At 34.5% G+C, this 18,066-nt stretch overlaps 1 protein-coding gene across 2 annotated transcripts in view; it reads left to right on the forward strand.

Moving 5' to 3' along the window:
* ZFHX4 (zinc finger homeobox 4) overlaps window positions 1-18,066 on the forward strand; it is a 188,307-nt gene that overhangs the window by 2,734 nt on the left and 167,507 nt on the right. The window lies entirely within an intron of this gene.

Here is an 18,066-nt window from a genome sequence, read left to right on the forward strand (position 1 = left end):
TGTAACACTCTCGGTGCCATCAACACTTGTTTTACTTTGTATTTACTGGCAAAACTGACAGAGCAAGCTCAGACTTTCTTTCTGTTTTTTTTTTTTTTTTTCTGTTTCTTCTTTACTAACTGAAGAATACAAACAATTGTGTATAGAAATTGCTGAAAATGATGGTTTAAATAAAACAGAAAGGAGATATTCAGAATTATTTCACTACCTCTGTGACTGACTGTGTTTCGGAGTTTTCCTTTTCCACTGAGGAGCATATTGAAGAGAATGGAGGTTTTCTTTTTTCCTTCCTCATCTTAAAAAAAAATATCCTTAAGGGAATATTTGATAGTTTTCAAGGTTTGTGGTTTCAATCAGCAGGAAGGCACACAAAAATAAAAGATGGCCAGCCAGCTGTTTTAACCTCTTGCACCTGGCTTCAGTGTGGGGATCATAAGGTTTATACAGTTATTTTTTTAAATGGTTTTAATATTTATGGCATAAGCTAGGGAGAGCATCACAGGGTTTTTATTCAGTTGCTGGCTGATTTTGGATTTTTAAAAAAGTAAACTCATATTCAGGTGTTTTCATGTTTATGGCAATGAAGATAGGGTCAATGAAATATGGGGGAAATATCATAAATCTGAAAAGTGAAATGTACCCAAGGAACAAAGAAAGGTCAGGTAAACCAGCTGTGTAAGTCAAAGCAATAGCACCAACTGTGGGACAGGGATAGTGGACTCTGGTTCTATGAAGTGAAAGTTGCCACTTAAAGTTAAAGATGAGGCAAACATGTTCAGCGCTTTTGTAATATTTTGCAGTTTTTAGCAAATGAGCCCAAATCTGTTCATTAATTTTGAGCTAGTTGGATTATTTTAAAAGATGCTTCACCAGCAAAGGAAAACATAAAGGAGGCTGAGAAAATCACCGTTTAATATTGCAGAATTTACTGCTTCCATTCTGACCATGAGCCTAAATTTACACAATGAAATTTGATTATCTCTAATAACAATATTAGATCCTGCACTGGATAGATGAGAATTGAGGTGGTTTTGTTGATTGCAAGGGTTTAATGTTGCATTTCAGAATCTGATGTGGTTTGGCCTCCCTTCCATTAACTGGAAAACCCCTGAGGTTTTACAATTATTTCTTAAAGATAATACATTTAAGATTGCATTGGTAGGCTGAAGAAAAGTCATAAAGGCAAGAAGGGAAGCCCTTAATAACTCTTGAGATTCAGACATGTTCAGCAGTTAGATTGGCTCTGACTTCACCAAGGGTCGACAATGTGTCATTTCCACGAAGCCAAATTGCCCTCTGCCTATATGATATTAATGTGCAAATCAATATTTCAGGGATTAAATTTCCCTTCTTCATTTTTTATGGTTTCTACCTCAATAGGTCTCAAGTCTATTAGAAGAGGCTGGATGATTTAAAATCTTTCACTGCAGAATGGCTTGTCGTAGTCTTGTTTCATAGACCATTTTAGGATTTTCGTTATAAAGACTAAAGACATCCTAAAGAAGTTGTGAGGCAGTGTAGACCCAGGCTCAATAGTGTAAAGCCCTTGTTCGATTAAGAACTAAAAGGTATTGAAAATATAATACATACGTTTATGTAATATATATGTACATTCTGCTGCTTTAAAAATATTATGTTAATCACCTATTGATTTATTTCAAAATCAATTGAAGCTCCTTTCTTATTAATGATTTGTTCAGCTTTCTTGAGGACTGTGTTAATTTTCTTAAAGAGTATGCATGAATTAGCTTGGTGTGAAACTATTGGGGCAGAGGGTTTTTCAATTAGCAATACTTTCCTAAGAAATATTTTCAGAAACCGTTGTTTATGAGAGTAATAACCCAGAGGTGTCATTTGCATACATTGTTGTGATAGCTATCATTGCATTTTGTGGCTGAATGACTTAGCTGATCTATGTTAAATGAAACCTTCTTCAATTCCTTTTACATTTTGTTTCTAGCACTTAGTAGGTGCAATGTTTCTTTTTATCCTCTTAGAGAAAGAAAATTATGAAAGAAAATATGTGACTTAACTGGAAAGAATACAAAGCAGAAATTTGGAGGGAGGTCAAAATAAAAGATTGTGACTTTATCACATAATCTTGGGAGGGCCTACTGTCTATCATTTGGTGGTGTTTTATAGTCTAAACCCTCTGGACCGAGTTCCGCACAGCTGCACGAATTTCATATGTGATAGAACATTTTTTCCATTCAGTGTGAAATGTTCCTTCCTAAAAAACGTACACCAGACTCGCTTAATTTAGTCTGTTAAAAGAAATGCACATGAAAAAGGACAAAAGGCTCTTTAATCTCTGCAAGCTGTTTGTTTTTCTTCAAGATTCCTGTCTGTTTGGGTTTGAAAAGTCATGTTTATTGAGGAGATGATTCTGAGGTGTGACATTAAAATAATATATGATTTTTGGACTGGTGGCCATGCTTCTGCTTAATTTGCAGAACTACTTTTTATGCCTGTCAAAACACAGCGTTAATCTATCCTTATTTACAATTAATCTCAATAAAATTAATCTTAACTATGCTTTATTCAGTGGCTTAAAATATCTAATTATATTCAATTAACTGCTGTCATAGTAATTAACATTGCTTAATTGCCTCTGCATATATTTATGTAAAGCTCATTAGGTGCTGCTGACTCCTTTTCCCTTTCCTACTTGCTATTTTTGCTGTTGTCAAACCACGTTCATCTCCCAATGTTCGACAATGTCAATGAGAACAAATTCTTTCTTAACATTTTCTTGAAATGAATGTTCCTGCCTTCCTTTGAGAAGATACTCGTTATGAGTCTTTAAAGACTAATCCATCCCCCTCTCTTCATTTTCCTTATCCCTGGTCTCTAGCACTCTCACAAAATATGTTCTGTCATTGTTGCTAGAAATATGAGAAGCCAGGTTAAGCTTTGTGTTTATAAATGAGGAGCCTTTCTGTGTCTGCCTAAGGGCTGTACCCACAGGGAGAGGGTTCCCCCCCCTTCTAAGACCACTCTAAGGGTTAAAGACTTGGCCAAGGTTCAAACTGAGAAGCGCCCAGGGAAAGTGCATGTGAATATGTACAAGTTTCATGTAATTAGTGCTTAATTATATTAACATATGCAAATTGTCAACTTAGGAGCTTGTTGAGCTGGCAAAGATCAGCTAGGCACAATTGCAGTATTGTTCTGAAACAATAATGGATTTCAAGTTGGATTGTGGAAACACATAACTAGCTATCTAATTTAACTCATACCGTGGTGAAATTTCATTAGTCTCCATGGAGACTGGTTTAATTGTGCTGACTAATGTTCTGGGCTGCAGAATGTCCTAAAAAGAAAGCGTTGTTTGCCTAATCCACCTTACAATGACACTTGTTTGTACATGTTTCCCTTGTGTGAGAATTTGCATATGCAAATAAATAGTTTCTCTGCCCCATTTGTCATGGCTGTTCATTACCCATGAAGAGGACATTGTTACTAGGCTGTTACTGAGTCTCCCAAGACGGGATAGTGTCAACCAGTCCAGCTACATTCTTTCATAATTTGTTTCTGATTAATAGACCAGAGTAAGTCTCATTCTTTTTGGGCATCTGTAAAAGGAAGGTCACTTCTGTCACAGAAAAGAGTTTCTGCGGTAACTGAAGGACTTTTTCTTCTTCTTCTTCTCCCTTGTCCACCCATTGGTTAACATAATCATATTTAAAATAATAGATTCTTGTTCTAAGAATGCCTCTACTAATAATCTCTAGTTTCCTAAAGCCAAAAGATAGGAAAAGAAAGGAGATTCTGTTATTGGAATATTAATCCTGTTTTTGACAGAAAGGTAAACTGATATAATTGCTTTTCAGTTGAAGGAATGGGGGTTTATACAAGTGTGAAAGCATCGGAAAAGGATTTGCATTTTTTTGCATAATGAAAAGCTCTGTTGAATAGGGTCCTGAATGGCTGACTGAATGACTAAGATGAAAGGAAGATGAAAATGCAGGCTTCTCTTTCTTTATGTCTGTGCTCCGCTCTCTCTAAAGTTATGTTTGTCCAAGACTTGAGAAAACAAGCAGGGGCTCAGATTTCAGCAACTTTATAAGATGCTGTGTTTTCATCATCATTGGGATGTAATGTGTATGACAATAGTGCAGCTAGAAGATGATCAACAGAGGTTTGTATATAGAAGAGTTTCAGAAACATGCCAGGCTAGCCAAATATTGACTATTGGGTATGAGGAATTCCCAGCACTTTGCTGGCAAAAACAATTATTTTAGAAGAGCCAATAGTATGGTGTGGATATTTAATTCAGTTAATGATGGAATATAAAGTGCCTGTTTTTTACCCCATCGGCTATAAATAACTATCTCGATTGGTGAAACACTTCACTTGGGAAAGAGTTGTGTAATCTGACTTTTGGCAATGTTAAGTGTTTTAAGTGGCCTATCAGCTTTTGTAGCTGGGAAGGGAGAGAAGAGGGTACAGATGTATTTTCTTAAGATTTAATTCATGAAGTTCTGAATGCAGTCTTCATGTTGCTTTGTAGGTGTATTGTGTATTTTATTTAGAGATAAGTCTTTAAAAGTGTCTAGGTATTGTAAGTTCACTCTTGGAGACATTTGTAGTAGGGTCCCCTGTCACTAGTTAGAGATGTAACTGGTTATCAGTTGACAATGTGATCAACACTCTTAATGATGTTTCTTCAACCATCATTAGGACAGTTAAAATACCAAAAGTGTTAAGACTCTTTCAAAGGTGGGAATTGGTTCTTTTGTACATATGTAAATCAAATACAGTGCAGATAATTTTTTATATGTATACATTTTAAACAAGCTCTTTCGCGTTTGAAGTCACCACTAATGATCATGGCTGCCTCAGAACAGGACTAAAAGATTTCATCAGATATTAATCCAACTTGTTTGTTGCTAGATTTTAGAAGTTCCATTTGCCTCATCACTTTAGCAGTTTTGTTGTTGAGGTACTATTAAGATGGTTAGATGGAAACTTGGGAAATCACAAGTATTTTTACATAAAGTGTAAGGGTTGACTCTTGAGTACAGCATATTGTAAAGGAAAACTGTTTGATCTATGTTATACAGTCCCCCACATTTTTTACTAGAGTCCTTTTTAAAATTTGTCAAGAAATTCTGGATTGCTTCAGAAACTTTTATGGTTAACTTTATGATATGCTTGAAAAAAGTCTTAAAAGAACAAAAAAATCCACATGGAGGCTATTCTTTTACATGCAGAAGGGCTTATTAAGGTATTTCCATAAGAAAATGTGTTAATTTAAAAAATAAATTCATTTATATTTTAAGACATTGTTAACAAGGCACCATGTGTTGTAACTGGCAGTTTTCCAGCCACCATGGAAGTGGATCACACATGGGTTAATAGTAGCTTATGTGATGTCTGCATTCTTATGAAATGGGCAAAAGCCCAGGGTATTCTGATATCAAGATTTTAGAAATTAGACAGAAAGCAGAATATATGTTTATATGTGAACAGATGGACACATGTGAGAACTAAAAGTGCACAATTTCTCTTGGCACTTGTTTTAGTTATCCCTGATGATATAACCAAGATCTTAGTGCACTCACAGTCTTTGATGGCTAAAGACGAAATGGGCTTTTAATGAGGGCTCAGTGGCATTATTTTCTTGCATAAGGATTGTGCCCCTTGTGATCTTGCTGGACTTGATGTTCTGTTAATTCCCTAGTTTCAGAGGTTCACAAGTTGCCTTGAAAGTTTGATATGGTTTCACATTTGACATACAATCCTCAGTTCAAGAATGGCTGCTCTCTAGTTTCCTTTTCTTTTAAAGGTTTGTGAATAGAATAAAATATTTGCCACTTTAAGGCATATTTGAGTTTATGCACTCGACTTAAAAATGATTTTGGCACTAAAGCCATATTTAGTAGGCAGCTTATCTCTAATATAATTAACCACCTTAACATTCTAGAGACTGGATAAAATAAACAAATACAATTTAAGAATTTGGGCAGACTGACTTAGTTAATACATCATATTGTCCTGATGGTCCAAGAAAAGTTGTGAGTAGGTGTTTTGGTCATTCAGGTCAGGAGTTCACACACCAGCATCATAATTCAGATAATAGATCATTTCTAATGTTTGTCTGACTTGAGGACACAACAGTGCTCAGATGATAATTACTGAATGGTATGCACTATAGGACATACCTCTAAAGACAACATTTATAGGTTTCATTGTGTTCTAGCTATAAAAAAGAAATCATTCTGCAAATATTTACTCAAGTCTAAATCATTTTAACCAGGGAAAATTGACTTTTGGGTTAAAATATGCATTTTATAACTGTCCATAAAATTCTTTTCCTTCACTGTAAAGAAGAAAGGAAATCCATAGCTCTAACAATGTTAAAATACAAAAACATACGAGCTAGTGTATGCCACCTGGTTATATTGTTAAAAACAAAATGAAACATAACTTCTTAAGAGGGAAGTTTTTGAGGAATCTTAAAGTTTGTCTGCTTGGAATAATAGGTTGAAAAAGACCAATTATTCTTACATTTCCCATGGTATTTTCATTAAACCTGAAATAGTTTGCTAATGTGGATTTTCAAAAATACAGTGATTAGTAGTTTTTAAAATACCATAAATTTTGGAACAATGCAATTAATACTTAAGATTTCCTGAGCCCACTAATTGAAAATTAGAATTAATCTTCTCTTTTGGTTTACTGGATACAACTGTGTTTCATCATCCCTAACACTCTTACATTCCTGTTCACTAGAGTATATACAGACAAACAGACACACACGCACACACACACACACACCCCTACCCTCTTTCCATGTTAGGCCTTTCTTTCCTCTTTAGATGCATTCCTAGTGGTAGCTTGTGAAGTTTTCCCTTCATAGGCTAAACTTTCATCTTCTAAGAATTGGCCAATATAATCTCATCAGAAAAGAGCAGCTAGGGAGGTAAGGCAATTAGAAATTACCAAAATGCCAGAGTCTGGGAAGTGGCCTTACCATCGTTCAGTTCAACTAACTAATTTTAAAATATGGGCTATTGAATTAAAGATAAGTTATCTTTGATTACCCAGCAAGGTAGGAAAATGTCAAGACAAGAATTGACATATTCAAGCTCTAGGACCAGTGGTCACTCAACTGTATTGGCTATTTGAAAAATGTTTGTTGAATGAATGAATATGAAGGTTGTGGAGATGGTGAAGAGGAGGAAAGGAAAATGTGCATGATAACCTGTCTTGTCTGAGAGAGTGAGCTCTCTGTTATCGAAAGGAGACAAGTAGAATCTGGATGGCCTCTTGTTATTGTGACTGTTAAACATATTTTCGTGTTAAGCAGGAGGTTACACGAGGTGCTCCAAATGGACAAGAAGAGCCTACGATTCATAAAATACTGATGATTTCAGTGACTTAAAATGTATTTATCACAATCACAAACATGGTGTGAACAAGAACAAGGCTTCACTTCCGTGTAAAGAAAGGATATGAAGTCAAGGCTGTGATGTTTTGGAGGCAGCATAATATAAGACCAGACATTTTTTGATTCTGCTTACTTTGGTTTCCTTTTTCTTTTTAAATCACTTTATTTAAACTTACATTTTAGATATTTTAACATCTACTAAATTTGTTGGCAACCCAATGCTTAATAGGAATTTTATTCAACCTATAAGTCACCTGGATTACATTTCTGTTGTGGGTGCCCTTGTCCAAATTACTTAATCTTCCTGAGCCTCAGTTTTCTCATCTGTATATCAGGGTTGCTATAGAGATTACATAAGACTAAAGTGTTGTGAATGTTAAAATAAGCACTTGTGGCAGGACCTGACAACTGATCCAAAAGTTCCCTTTTTGTTTTTTCCTAATAATTGTTTTAAAGTAATGAGCAACTAAAGAGCATTTGATAAAGCAAGTCTACATAGATATTTTGAGTAGAGTTTTCCCTCTCTCCTACAAGAAAAATATATGAATTTGGCAATGGATATGTCTAAGAGGTGGAGGAAAGAAGTGGTATCCTTCTTTTCATATTTTCTCACTGACAGGTACCCAAATGGCATCTAGGTTGACAGGTGGATGCTCCTCCACATCTTTATCTACCACTCCATCACTACAAGTTAGTTTGGTCCTGAGGGGCTTCTCGGTATTTAATGCATTTCTGAATCTTCATTTTTTTTTAAAGAAGCAAATTAAGACAGAAACAGCTTTTCAATAATTCAGACCTTGGTCTATCCACATGAACTCAAGATTCCAGACCCTCCATTAAATACAATAATAGAAATGACCGTAATGCTTATTTCAGTCCTGAAGTTGAAAGCCTTTGCTTGAAAGCCACTGAATTAGAGGATTTTCTGACACTGGATTATGTATTTGCTATTAATGATATTATATGCTTGATATTGGTGATATTTTCATATGCCAAGAAAGGGGAATGGATACTATTACATGGTATCCTGTTGACCAAAATTTATACCAACCTAGAGAAGAGATCCAGCTATTAATAATCCAATAATATTATGAACCCTTAAATTTACTTAGGTTATTTTATAGCCAATTTGTGGGTCTCCACCTGGTTTATCTTTTGGGGAATCACAGTCCTTTACTGTTTTATAATAATGCATTATTCTGGAAGACTATCCAATTTACATCATGGTAAATTCATGATGAGTTAATATATATAAGTACAATTTTTTGAACCACCTGGAAACTAAAGTTCTGTTTTTTTAATCTGTTTATTTTTTATACATTTTTTATTGTGATACATATAAGATGCACCTTTAAAATTATTGTTTATAATTTTATGGGAAATCTAAGTGCATTTGGATTATAATTTTCTAATTTTGTGTTTGATTATTGTTTAATATTTATATATGTTTGGTTGATAACACTTCTTAAAAATAAAAGTATATGCATAGCTTATATTCTAGTCATATTTATAAGAGGCCCTGGACTTGACATTTCATTTGAAGCACATTTATTTAAGACAAAGCATTTTTTAATATTAATCAATATAAGGATATAATTCATGTAGAGAAAGCAATTAGCATCTTAACATTTTTCATGATGCTTGTTTAAGTGTCTCCTCAAATAAAACTGCAGCCTCCATGAGGGTAGCACCCACTTTTGTTTAAACACTATATATCCACAGTGATGGATATACTATTGACAAATATTTGGTGCTCAGTAAATACCTGTTGAATGAATGAATGGATAAATGAATGATAATTAAAAACATAAATAGAAAACTTCAGTTTACTATACTACTGGAATCTGCCTTTCCTCCTGATATCTAGGTACTGAAAAAAAATCACCTTAAAAACAACTGGACTTGTCTTGGGAAATTCCACAGAGCAAACCATCTTACAGATAAATCTAAATGGGTTTTTATATTAGAACCATAGATTGTTTCAGTCAGAAGGGATATAGCACAATTCCCTTGTTTAACCAATATGGAAACTGAAGATCATGGAAATTCCTGGGAAACATCACATAACTACAGAGTACAGCTGAAGAAATTGAGTGTGTGTGTGTGCATGTGTGTGTCCTCTTCGGTTTATTTGGCTTAGCTTCTCCCTATCCAAAAATTATATAATATTAATATGAGAATAATTTGTTATGCTTATGCTGGAGATTATTTTTATTTGTGAGATTTTTCCAAGCAAAGGAAGTTTTTAGTTGTTACAATTCCTGTGCTGGCTGCTCTGGGATTGTAAAGGTAAACTGTTAGAGGTAGGACCAAAATTGTCTGAAAGGTGAAAGCTTGCAGGAAAAATAGGGTGGGTCATTTAGTTCTTGAAATGAAGCAGGGTGCAGATTAGGAATCATTATGGTTTGCCAGAAGTTGCTGGTCATAGAAGCCTGTTTAAGTGCTCACTGTCAACAAGGAAATCATGGGCAGCACTTAAAGTGGCTCACCTCTGATTTATTCATAAACCTCACACGAGCACTTGGCTTTGTTCTTACTCTAGTAAGGCGGTCTGATGCCAATAAGAACAGGAATAAAGAGCTCCTTGCATGGTCCAAGACTGAATAGCACTTTACCTCAAAGCCTGACCTCTTTTCTAGAAGTCTGTTATGCTAGAGTTGACTCTGATTGGCTGTGTCTCCTCAGATGAATTGAGAGAAGAGGTTATAACAAGTATCTACTCTGTAAACTCTATTGTGTACATAACAAGAACTATGTGACTGGAACTTGGGTTCTAACGTAACCTAAAGGTTGCCGTGCTTATGCTAAATGGAAAGGCTTTCCTTTTCAGAGAGCTTAAAAGTTTCACATTTAATAATAGTTTGGAAGGAAACTATTGCCTCTTTCTAATTGAAGAATACAATGATCTCAAAGTGGAATTGTTTTTGATAATCCCTTCCCCGACTAAAGTGAATTTAAAGAGATTTAGTAATATAAGAAATTAAGGGTTTGAGAATAAAATAGATACTACCCTGTGATTAAAAACAAAGAAATTGGTTGGCCTGCCAATTGGTAAACCATATTTATCTGAGAAACTTCATTTGTGCCACTTCACAAATTATGCTCTGGTCCAGCTGCCCATGTTGAACGGAAGGGACCTGTGAGAGACAGTCAGCTGGCTGGTTTGCACTGGGGCAGAGGTTGAGTAGAGTTACTTAAATCCCCAGAGCATCATTTAGTTAATGTTAGTCTTTTTTCTTCCCCTCCTCCTGAGCCTGCCCCCCCACCCTCCGCCCTCACCCTCCGCCCCCACCCCAACCATCCTGTCCACTCAGGCTTCCCTTGTCTTCTTTCGATGAAGTTGATCTCTTGTTACTTACAGTGCCTATATTTACAAAAATTTTTCCCAATTTTCGCAACACATTACATGAACCCAGAAGAGCCATATTAGGAGATGGCGATGAGAGTTAATGATATATCTTTAGATAAAGCCATCCTCCCGTGCAATCACATCAGAGTCATCAGCTCATTTGTCATGGCTGAAGTGAAAATGTCAGGACCAATGAGTGTATGAGTGCTGAAGGGGGCGAAAGGGCTTTTGGAGAGAGACATTTTTGTGCTGGGAGTCGGCCATGGCTTAGTTTTAGCTCCAGGGAAATATTGGGATTAGCCATCACTGTGTACAAATCCTTAGCACAACAGAATTAGTTGGGAAAATGGGGAGGTGGGGGTCATGAGGATGGGCACATTTCTGGAGACATTCTCCAGGCTACAGGCCAGAAACTACGGAAAAGAATGAGGTGATTAATAAAATTCTTTTAGGGATATGTTGTATACAGGTTCATCAATTTCAAGACTGAAGTCATAGGTTTGAATGGTGTCAAGGAAGACCTGTGTAATATACCACTAAATATGTATATGTGGCCTCTGTTTTAAATTTAGCTGCATTAAAAGAATTTCAATCTTAACATCCATTTGAAAAGTTTTCAGAAAGATAATATTGGAATACACAAAGATAACATTCGGGCATAAAGTACTTTTGACATTATGGTAGAATGGAAGTTAACACTTAATTTAAATTAACAATAATTATGATGAAATACTTGTTGCATTGCTGAATTTACACAAAACCAAGAAGCTAAACTTTCTTTACAGAGACTTCATTCTGAAACTTTAATTGAAAAGCAAGTTATTTTCTTTAGCTGCAGAAGTTCTTATCTTTGATAGACCAATACTAGCAGATTTATTTCATTTTAGGTCCAGTTAACTGTTCTCTTTCAGATAATGTACCCACACAACCTTTTCTTGTTTAATTCTATTGATTTACAGTGTTAAAGTGAAATAATCTGATACCTGTTTCCTGCCCTTTGAGTATTTGTCGTCAAAGAGGCTGATTAGTTTTTTCCCCCAGCTCTTTAACTGTTTTAAATGTATAATTATCATTGCATGTCATTTGATAGCTGCACTAATTGCTGCCAACTATTGTCTGTTTGCACTTAATGCTGAAACCTGATCAACAACCTGCTTTGGTTGATGTTTGGTGGTAAACTTTAATTAACTCTTATTGCATTGAAGAAGAGTTCAAGCTTGGTGCTAACTAATCATTTACCTTCATTATGTCCTGACAGCTCCACTTGTTCTTGGTCCTAATAGATACACCAGTCAGTAAATAAACCTGCAAACCTCATGACTTGTAGTTTCTCCACACTGATATTTTGCTACTTAAAGTATAACATAATTGGGCCCAGATAATTAGTTAGTTAGTTTAGTATCTCTAGTTTTGTAGACACTAATCTTAAATTGCTTCTTTCATGCTGGACAATTTCATTTTAATAGAAACTGTAGATTTGAGATAACATTATTTCTTCAACATGGTTCCTCTGAACATGCATCTTTTGAATCAATACAATTAAGCTTGTCTCCTGTTGGAATTCTTGTAATTATTTTTCCTGAGATACTTTTCCTGTAATGATATTGAAGTTAAAGTAATCAGGTTACCAGCAGATCATGTAAAATTCAACTCAAAATTGCTGGCTGCTTGATTTTAATTTGTCTGACATCAAGTTTGTTTGAAAAGGGATAATATGTGGGTAAACCAAGGAGCTTATAATTATGGTTGACGGTTGTTTGTTTATAATGAAATCTAATTAAAGTTCATACATTTAAAATACAAAAGCTAATTACTGAATTGCTCACTTCACTGATGGGCAGCAGTCAAATTAACTTTAAGGCCAAAAAAAAAAAAAAAAAAAAAACCTAAATAAAAATCCCCAAACAAAAGCCTCTTCATAATAGCAATAAAATAACAACTAATCTCAGAGATCAAACATAAATTTGACAATATTTCATCCAGAAGAAAAGTTGGCATTCTACTTATGTTCTCTATTATGCTAGTCCTAATGTGGTTTTTTAATATAAAGTTATTTAAAATATTTACATGGGATGTAAAAAGGCACTTGTATTTGGTAGATTCTAAGAGTATTACATAGTAAGATGTACTTGGTAGTGATTTAAAGAATTTATGCCTATAACTTTCTTCAGTGAAACTATTTGAAATCATGTAAAATTATTGAAACCATTGCTCAAGAAATAGGAATGTTTGCTGGAATACTTGACCTGTGATTGATTTTATGAAGATAATTATGGTAGGTTTAGCCTGCAAGAAATGACGTTTTTTTTTAAAAAAAATGTGCCTACGCTATTATACTCACTGTTATGTTGGTTATGAGATCATATTGGTAGGGATTGTGAAATAGAAATAATTATACAATTGTTTTTTCTTTGAAATATTTGGTTGTCAGTAGTTCAATAATCAATTTCATATATGAATAGACAAAGGAGAAAAAAATACAGATGCACATTAAAATATACTGTCTTTGCATTGCCTTTCATATGTCTTTGCATATGAAATAAATTGTATGTGCACTGGTTTTTACTAGTCTGGTATATCTTTTTTTGAAGCCAAATAGTCTACAGTTATATATAACTTAATAAAACTAATTAAGATAAATTTTTTAAATGTACTTATGTCATAACTTAAAAGATTATCAACTATGCACTCTTAGATTATGCATATGCCAGAGAGATTAGTCAGTTACATCTTAAAGAAGAACAATATAACATATGAAAAACATGGTAACTGTGATTTATAAATTCCAAAAGTGATTGAAGCAGTTCATGTTTTTCCAAGGAGAACTAAAGTGTTCTGTGTTAAAGCTTCATGTTTAGCAGTGTAATTTACTTGAACTTTCAGATATGGTGGAAATTGAGGGAGGGAGTCTGTGAAAGGAAAATAATTCTGTCCATTATTGAGATCCCTGTAAATGTAAGTATAATCTACACAATCTTTTCATAACTTCAGTGTATATTTGTATGCATTTTATTAAAGTACCTGATTGATTTATGGATTAATATTTATTTAGGGAAGAAAAATTAAAAGGATCATATAGTCATTTAATTCTAATCCTACTTTGCATAGATGAGCCAAAAAGAAGATGATTAATGCTGAAGTATGACTGGGTCACTGGCATTTGGAAGTACCTTTTTGTTCAATAAAGACAGGAAAAAAAAGTCAGTATATTCTCAGTATTGGCAAACAACAGCTTTCTAGTAATACTTTAGCTGATTAGGACATCCTTAACCTTTAATGAAGCAATCACTACAAAGCCTTAATGTCAGCTGGAATACTAGCAAAACAGTATCAAAGAAAGAATCAGAAAGAGGCACTGAACATAATTACAGTTCATGTCCTTGTCTCACACCAATGCAAACTATTCATTTTCAATTAGAATGAATAAGAAAATTAGAAATCAACTAGATTGGTTGCAAGTACCGAAGTTTGTTTACAGAGGGTAGCTAAATTATTGGGTCCATCTTGCACACTGATTATAAAATTTTCCTGAAGCAAACAAATAAAATGAGTCATATAATAGTGTAATTTTGTTAAGGAGAGATTATTGATTCCTCTCTAAGGAAAGTAGCTGGAGTTTGATTAAAGTTTTGAAGAAAACTGAGTAAAATTCCTATTTCCCACAACTATTCAAATTTAGAACTATTGGACTCATTGGTAAAGTGCACCTTTTCTCTTTAGTTCTCCATCACATATGTTTAATGCTATGTAATTGTTATATACAGTCTATGCAGATTTAGTGATGTGAGAGAGAAGGAGGGAAAATGAGGGTGGGAAGAGAGGAAGAGAAAGAAAAGAATGAGAGAGGGAGAAGAAAACTATTAATCACAGGGTCCCATTTACAGAGAAAACAAATCTTCATTGACTAGCTAACACTAATGAGAAAAACGAGAGGAAAACAGGGAAAAACGACTTAGTTGACTCACATACTCATACTTGTCTTTGTAAACTTTCTTTATTTAAAAAATGTGCCTGTTTTAAATGCTGAATATATTTGGTTACATCCTTCTATTCAAACTTAATTACCTTCTCCCCTTTGTCGTGACATGGGTGGAAAGTTTTTTGCCGTGTCAGGAGAGGTCGTCACACATTCTTTTGCAGTTCTCTTCATTAATTCCTTCTTGCAGAAGCATTTTCTCTCGTGCTGGGAAGGTAGGAGGGTGTAACAGAAGAGCCCTGAAACATCAGCAGGAAGCTCTAAGCTGGTTAATGCAGTATAATTGTCTGGACATAGACTGGTCTTTGTTTGTGTGGTTCACTCCGAATCAGCTGTAATTAACTCCAGAGTGTTTCCAGATTGCCAGCAAAGAAAAATTACAGCTTTTCTGTTTTAAATTGTAAAGCTCACAAACATTAACTATGCAGATTGCATTTACTTTGATATATTTCTATCTTACAAGTGAAAAAGCTTGTTTGGCTACCCAACCCCCACCTCTAAAAATCTGCTTTTTTAAGTTATTTGATTTAGTGTCTATTGGAACATAATGACTCCTTAATAGTTGGATTTGAAACCTTTTTTACTTAATATTTTCTATCCTTTTACATCCTTGCATTGGCCGTCTTTCTTGCTAATGTTTTTAATACTGTAGTGGGAAAAAAAGTTATGCAATCTTTCATGAAATACTCCACATATACTAAAATAAGCAAATAGCAGAGTAAGATGAATTAAAGAGAAACACTAGCACCAACCTAAGAGTGAGATCAAAGATGTACCTGACGTAACTGGTACTTCCACGCAGGTATTTACCTGTGTTATGATATATCAAAAGAGAGACTGAGAAACAGGCAATTCTCCTACCCTCTTCTCTGAGTTCGCACACCACACCCTTTTAAAAGCTTCTATACAGTAGTTTATAATTATGAATTCCAACTTGGGTAAAAGTGAGGTAGCGATAGCGGTGAGAACTAATGCAGCCTTGTACACAAAAGATTTGTCAGCAACTGATGCAAAAAAAAAAGAAGTCCAGCCAAAATTCTTTTTTTTTTTTCTTTCTTCTGAATTTAACAATAAGGAATTTAAGCCTCAATGTGGCTTTAGCAACCAAAGAAAAGAAGCTCTTGGTGTCTGCATAATACCACTTTGATGGATTTTTTTCATCAGTTCTCTGTACGTGGCAACAAATAAACAAGTATAATTATACTTGTGAAGGTCTATTCATTGCTTTGTCAGGATTAGATATATGTGCCGTTTTCACACTGTGCCTCTCTTTTGTCTTTGCCTAACTCACTATGACATATTGATAGAGGATTTGGAATGGGGAAAAGGCCACAGCAGAGACAGTGATGACCTTTTGGAAACTTGATATAATTCAAGGATTTTTATCTATTTTCTATTTTTTAAAATTTTTAACTAGTTACCAAATTATCATGTAAGTGGACAACTTTTAACCCACATAAAATGGAGTAAACAACGACTCAAAGTGTTATGACATGGCTAAAGAACAGATGAGAATAAAAACAATAGGCTAAGGAGCCCACTGGTCTTCTTTCCCAGCACTTAGCAGAGTGGCTAACCTAGCATTCCTTTCCCATTATTCTGTCCTCTTGATCAGATCACGTTCTTTTTAATCATTTCACAAACACTGTCTCACTGGACCGTAGAAGAGGGCTGGGACAATCTCAATTAAAAAACAGAGGTAAAACTGGCCTCTCTGATTTTGGGTTCTAATGGGAACTCTGCTTTCTGAATGCAAAGGAATTCTTCTATTGTTCAGAAAGCACCCCCTTTCATTAGCTAGGCTCCTTGTAGGTGGGTTTGGTCATTTAGCAGAGCAGAGTTTAGGCAGCAGTGACTGCAGACGAAAGCAAAGCAGAACGACTAATAAAAGTTCTTTTCTGCATATTGTCCATTAGTTCTGAAAAAGGGATTTGACATGATCAAAGTCACTGATCTTGTGAATTACTAAGAATACCAAAAATGTGTATGTACACATATTCTAAGCAGACCAGCAGGTATGTATTGCTTTGAATTTAGCTTTAAAACTATGTTAGGTTTTCTCTCTGGGATTTCTTGAGGACTTTGGTGATTTTACAAACAGAATGTCTGGCAGTAGGGAACAGAAGTTGGTGAACACTAAATAAAAATCACCTTAAATGGTGAAGGAACTTTTATAGTGAGTGAACTTGTTATGCAGTCATTTTGGAATGAATTCTATGGTTTAAGTTAAATGGTTGTTTTTGTGGTCTTTTTTACTGGGGCTTATAAAACTTTATCGTAAATTTCTTAAATGGGTCACTTTGATAAAAGAAAGACCTCGTCTGACATTGATGACAGTGAAATCACTTAGCATCGTATTCAGTGTCACTGTACATAAGGATCTAAATAACTTTTTATCTATACAAACTAAAGTGATTCCCTCAGAATATACTGAAAAACATTGTCATGGTTATAGTCAATAGCAACAAAATAAAAATTTTAAAATCAAATAATATATTATTAGCTATATCAATTTAGATAGTTTTGCTATTGTTGGTTTTAGGATGAAATGTAAATTTTAATGTATAGAAGACATGTATTTGACTTAGTTTCTGATTTATATGTAGCTTATTAAGAAGAAATTGATTAGCAGTTTTCTGTAAAATTGTATGGGAGTATTGTACCAAAATACATCCTACCATATTGCTTTGACCTATGATGGATTCTTTAATGTGGTTTTCAAAATTGTTTATACAGCAATAATGTTACATTTTGAAGGTGACTTCTGGCTCTTTTAAGGTAAAAGAAAAAAATGGGATCTACTTTATGTAGGGAAATATTGAGATGATACGTTGCAGGGTTTATTCCACATCTGGCCAAAATTGTTAACTGCATATTTTATGCAATTCATTTGAGTTGCTTTTAGAATGTGTGTAATAATTCTAGCCGGTGACTGTATTTGTGGGATGAGAACTGTTGTAGGAGTGAAGATAAAACTAAATTCAAATAGCATATATAGCTTAGAAACTTTTTTATAAAGCTGTAAAATGTTAAGGAGTTTTCCTCACTCTTTATAATTAAAGTGAATTTTATTTTACATATCAGATATATTCATCATGCCTAGCAGGTTATCCTATCACTGGGGAAAATCACCCTGGGTTCTGGAACTTTATGTTTTAATCTAGCATCATTAATTTAGTCTTATTTACCACCTTGCATTCATTCCAAATTTCTAGTCTCTTTCTGACTCCCTCATTTCCTTCAGGCCAGCAAGAGATTATATTTTAGGCACTTTGGCTGCCTTCAGTATGAATACGTTGTTTGTGCAGAATTGGCAAATGCAAAGGTAAACATTAATGCTTATGG

The sequence above is a fragment of the Macaca mulatta genome, chromosome 8, assembly GCF_049350105.2.
Source record: "Macaca mulatta isolate MMU2019108-1 chromosome 8, T2T-MMU8v2.0, whole genome shotgun sequence".
In the NCBI taxonomy this organism is placed as follows: Eukaryota; Metazoa; Chordata; class Mammalia; order Primates; family Cercopithecidae; genus Macaca; species Macaca mulatta.